Genomic DNA, 6,000 nt, shown 5'->3' on the forward strand with positions numbered 1-6,000 from the left:
GGCTAAACATGTTATGGGTGCATGATATTTCATATTTTGGGTGTCGTTTACGTTCAGCAAAAAAAAATGAGAGAGTCTTATTGGTGAAAACCATTTTGAGCGTCATAAGGCGACAGTGAGTTGTGAGATCAATAAAAATGAGTCTTATTGGTAAAAGTCTTCATGGGCACCATAAGATGACAATGAGTTAAAAAAGAAAAGAAAATGGGAGCGGCTCATTGGTGAAAACCCATTGAGGTGTCACTAGCCTAAGGAGGATTGTAATCCATAGGGAACAAGTTCAAGAATGACTACATTTCAAATTCAATGAATGGAAAAAAGGTGATAGTGATTAGTTTGGGTAGATTAGGTTGTTTAATTCAAATGCATGTCATAATCACTAGAATCAGCTGCCACACCCAGATAAAATTTTCTTTTTGACATTTTTTTTAAAAAGAGATGTCTATTGTCCTTTCCTATTCTTTTTGTTATTTTTATTTTTATTTATGATTTTTGTGTCTTTATGGTCAAAAGAAAATCACTATCATCATCTTTCACGTATTTTTAAGTCAAATTTTTGTCAAGATAAGTGAGCAAGGACTTCAAAACTTGCTACCAACTCCTTCAGTTATGCAAAGAAAGACAAAGGGCCAACCCACAAAGACAACATGTTTCAAAAATAAAGTAAAGTACTTGAGAATGCTTGTCATCCGACAGTTTTTGGACTCATAGAAGTATAAAAGGTGTATTTGAAGCTGAATCCAGAGGCATCATACAAAAGAAATATGATTTGAGTTAAAAAAATTTTGGTAGTTAGATTTGGGGTCGAAAGTATGACAAGTCAACAATACCTATCAATGATTTTCAATAGAGCTAAGCATCACAAGTGCACAAATGATCGCCTCAATAGCCAAAAGCCACAAATCAACCACTGTATTTTAAAATTAAAAAATTTTCTTTATATGAAACAAAAACACATGTTACCTTCAAATTAAGGTCTTCAAAGCCTAAATATCAAAAGATAAAATTCCTCACTTTTGCAAATACAAGAGACAATATTGCTACACATGTTTAGTAATCACAATCATGGTAAAAATTCGTCTTCCATTACTCCTAGAAGATGCACTTTCTAGTCATTCATTTCATTTAACCCCTAGGAGATACACTTCCTAGTCAGGGTATGTCAGTTTTCATGTGTTAGGTAACGCACTTCCTAACTTGAACCTTCACTCCTAGAATACACACTTTCTAGTTGAGTCATTTCATTTAATCCTTAGGAGACGCACTTCCTAGTCAGGGTATGTCAGTTTTTATGTGTTAGGTAATGCACTTTCTAACTTGAACTTTCACTCCTAGAATACACACTTTCTAGTTGAGTCATTTTATTTAATCCATAGGAGACACACTTCCTAATCAGGGTATGTCAGTTTTCATGTGTTAGGTAACGCACTTCCTAACTTGAACCTTCATCATAGAAGACGCACTTTCTAGTCGAGTCATTTCATTTAATCCCTAGGAGATACACTTCCTAGTCAGGGTATGTCAGTTTTCATGTGTTAGGTAACACATTTCCTATTTTGAACCGTTACTCCTAGAAGATGCACTTTCTAGTTGAGTCTTTCCATTTAACCCCTAGGAGGCACACTTTCTTATCAGGGTAGTTTAAGTTTCATATGTTAGGTGATGCACTTCCTAACTTAAATCATTCACTCCTTGAAGACGCATTTTCTAGTTGAGTTATTTTATTTAACCCCTAGGAAACTCACTTCCTTATCTAGGTGATTTAAGTTTCATGTGTTAGGAGATGCACTTCCTAATTTTGGTCACCAGTTTTACTCTGACAAGATGCATTTCTTTAGCAGGGCCTTGATTCACCCTCTTTACTGTACTTTTCAAAAACTGTGATCCGATGACACTCACAAAATTTTCTAGTGTAAATTAGGGAAAAAAATTTGTTTGTGTTTATTGGAAATTTTTTTTCGCTCAGGACCCTCCTGAAAAATGGGACAGGACCCTCCTGAAGAATAAGAATTTAGTTTTTGCTTAGGATCCTCCTGAAGAATGAGAATTTATTTTTATGCTCAGGATGAGAATTTATTTTTATGCTCAGGACCCTCCTGAAAAATGGGACAGGACCTCCTGAAGAATGGGAATTTATTTTTTACTCAAGACCCTCTTGAAGAATGAAAATTTATATTTTGCTTAGGAACCTCCTGAAGAATGGGACAGGACCCTCCTGAAGAATGAAAATTTATTTTAATGCTCACGACCCTCCTGAAGGATGGGATAGGACCCTCCTGAAGAGTGGAATTTATTTTTTGCTCAGGACCTTCCTGAAAAATGGTACAGGATCCTTCTGAAGAATGGGAATTTATATTTTACTCAGGACCCTCCTGAAGAATGAAACTTTATTTTATGTCCAGGACCCTCCTGAAGAATGGGATAGGACCCTCCTGAAGAATGAAAATTTATTTTTTTCTCAGGACCCTCCTGAAGAATGGGAATTTATTTTTATGCTCAAGACCCTCCTGAAGAATGGGATAGGACCCTCCAAAAAAATAAGAATTTAGTTTTTTGCTCAGGACCCTCCTGAAGAATGGGATAGGACACTCCTGAAGAATAGAAATTCATTTTTTTCTCAGGACTCTCCTGAAGAATTGGACAGGACCCATCTAAAGAATGAAAATTTATTTTTTGCTCAGGACCCTCCTGAAGAATGGGGTGTTATTTTTCTATTTCATTATTTTTTTTAAGTTCAGGAGCTCTCCTGAAGAACAAAGTAAAGAAATAACAATCAGATGCCCACCTGAAGAACAAGGTGAAGAAATAACAAATAAGGAACCCGCCTGAAGAATAGGGTGAAGAAATAACAAGTCAGGAGCCCGCCTGAAGAACAGGATAAAGAAATAGCAGATCAAGAACTTGCCTGAAGAATAGGGTAAACATTATCAGTTGCAATTTCAGGAGCCCGCCTGAACAATAGGGTGAAGATTGTCAAGTTCAAATTAGAGAAAAGTTTGAAAATAAATCAATTATCAAGTTCCTCTCTAGTGCCAAAAGCCAACGAGAAGAAATATTTCGTTTTTCAAGTTCAGCTCAGAATAACGACTATCTCACCATTTGAGAAGTCATGAAGATTCAAGTCAGGATTTTAGAAAAGCAGCTTAGATAGGATCTTTCACTTGTATCTTCATTTTATTTTTTGTTATTTATATCAATGTAGAAGTAGAAAGTAGGAAACCAAAAAATGGATGGAACCTCACTCGATCTTTAACTTGTTCTCTCATCATTTTACCTTTGAACTACATGTGACCTGATTCCCTTATAAATCGGGATATGTAGGCGGTCCAAAATCAGGACTCGATCACATCTTTTATTTTATTTTATTTTATCCTTACTTTTAGAATAATTAGAGAGTCAAAAATCATCTCTTTGTCTACTTCTTTGTATGAAAACTCTTCAAAATTTCAAACAAAGAGGGGCAAAATGTAGACACGTGATTTTTGACCCTCCCGAACTTTGACCTATTTTTGACATTAAATATTTATTTATGTCATAATATTATCTTTAGTTCTTGTTTCATTTTTTAGTAGATTTCATTTTAAAAATTGTGAAAAACATTCAAAAATAAAGTTACATTTTAGGATATTTTTATTTTTCAAATAATACAAAAAAATTTAAAAAATATTTTCTTTTAATTTAGATTTTTATAAATAAGCTATTAATTTTATTCTCTCTTAATCATATTTTATTTTAGCTTAATTATATTTTTATTATATTTTTCTTCAGTATACAAAAATTAGTTAATTTTATTTTTTTATTATTATTATTTATTTTATATATAATTTATTTATTTATTTATTTTAATAAGGGATCATTATCCTAAAAAAAACTACTCAACCACCCTCAAATTTCTCTCAACCTTCCTCAATTCAACTTCCCCACTATTCTGCTCACACATGCATGTTATATATACTCCTACACGTGTAAACAACCTAAGGGAATAAGGATAACTATTGTTCCGTCACATCCTAACAATTCCATGCAACAAAACAAACAATTACAACCCTTACATAATCCTCACAACATAAAAGAACAGAGAGAACATTGAAATGAAATAGGGAACAGACAAAACCTGGAAAGACATAAAAAAACAAAGAGGAAAACTGGAGAGAAAAATCAGAAAAGAAAAGAGTGAGAGTTGTTGTCGGGTCTCCATTTCAGCGTTCTTACTTCTATATTCTATGTAGTTCATCTCACAGGTTCTTATTCAATCTTGTACTCTTATTTTTATGTGTACTGTTGTAAATCAAATCATAGATAAAATTATTTAAATGACTTTATGCATTTTTTTAGTATGCAAAATTGATTATTTATGTAAGGTCTATCTTGTCCATTATCATTTTAGTTTTGTTACATTTTTTCTTTTTTTTTTGATGTGTGAAAGCTTTGTACATTGGCAAACTGCCTATTAAAGAGTGTTTGATAATGTCTTATTTATTTGTCTTGACAAAGTTAATTGTAACAAAATATAATGAGGCAGATTCAAAATTTTAAGATAGGAGTTGTCAATATTTTTGTATGTAATATATATTTTATCATCAATAACAAAGATTGAATAGGAGTGATGATGATTTTATAAGTTAGTTTATGGTTCATTAGTCAGTTAGGTATTTTATTTACAAGTGAATAAATAAGTTTGGTTTTAGTTTTGATTTTACGCTAAATTCAAAAATGCCAGAATCAATTGCAAGAGAAAAACCATGAAAAGCCCTCCAATTAGGAAATTTGCATAAAAAGTAGCTTAATCACTATTTATATAATTACATTAATTTACCTTTCTTCTCCTCATATTAATATTTTATACTCTATAAATTATTGAATTGTGTGACAATTTTTTTCCCAATGACATCAGACTATTACATTATTGCAAAAGTTAATATAAGATATTGATTACATTATATTCCAATACATGATTAATATTATCATCAAAATAAGAGAAATTATTAACCACTAAAATCAATCTAAAATTATTTATTATTCAAGAAGTTACCCATGTGTGGTAGTATTTAAAAAACAAACAGTGTGCATAATATAGATTTTAAAAAGAATGAAAAAAGAGGTACTGAAGTTAATCTGAGGAAAGAAAAAAATGAAATGCACTCGCGGGAATTGGAACTCTGATGCACGGGAAAGAAGATGAGTTGCGGTTTAACTCAAAATTCGCTGAAAATTGAATGAAAGATAGTACAATGAACAAGAAATTTGGTTTCAAGTTTACTAAAGATAAACCATTACCTTTAATGCTAGATGAGCTTTAGGCATATTTAATATATTTTTCTTGATTAAGAATGCGACGTACGCATTTTTTTGGGACGTGAAAATATTATTTAAGGATCCAGTAATGCACCTTGATAAATTCTTTTTCTAAAATTAATTTTTGTTGGTTTAGTATAGAATATATAGACATATTTTAGATATTTTAAAATGAGTGAATCTAAGTCTTAACATAATTTAGAAAAATAGTTTAAGTATAAGTCAATAAAAACGATCGTGCTAGAATCACGGAACTCGAGGGGTGACTCACACCTTCTCTTCGATCAACAGAATTTCCTACCCGATCTTATGTTTTCGCAGACCAAAATAAAAGAGTTATTTTCTTTTCACTAGGGATTGAAAAGGGTGACTTGGAACACCAAAACTCAATTTCAAGTGGCGACTCTGTAATTAAAATAATCCATATTCAATATTGTTACTTTAATTAGAAAAAATCTTCGACTTTGACCCTCAAGCGAAAAAGGGGTGTGACACACATTATCATTAGTTGTTTCTTTTCAAACATTTGCACCGCAAAAGAAATAACAACATAACATATTTTAGAATCACTATCAATAAAATGAGCATAACCATCTTCACTAAAATATTTGAAGATCACTTAAATCAACACGATAACAATAAAAATCTTCACCAAATAAACTTATGTACCAAATCTATTATACCTATTAAATCCGCGCACCCCCC

The sequence above is a fragment of the Capsicum annuum genome, chromosome 4 (genome assembly GCF_002878395.1).
Source record: "Capsicum annuum cultivar UCD-10X-F1 chromosome 4, UCD10Xv1.1, whole genome shotgun sequence".
NCBI classification, from domain to species: domain Eukaryota; kingdom Viridiplantae; phylum Streptophyta; class Magnoliopsida; order Solanales; family Solanaceae; genus Capsicum; species Capsicum annuum.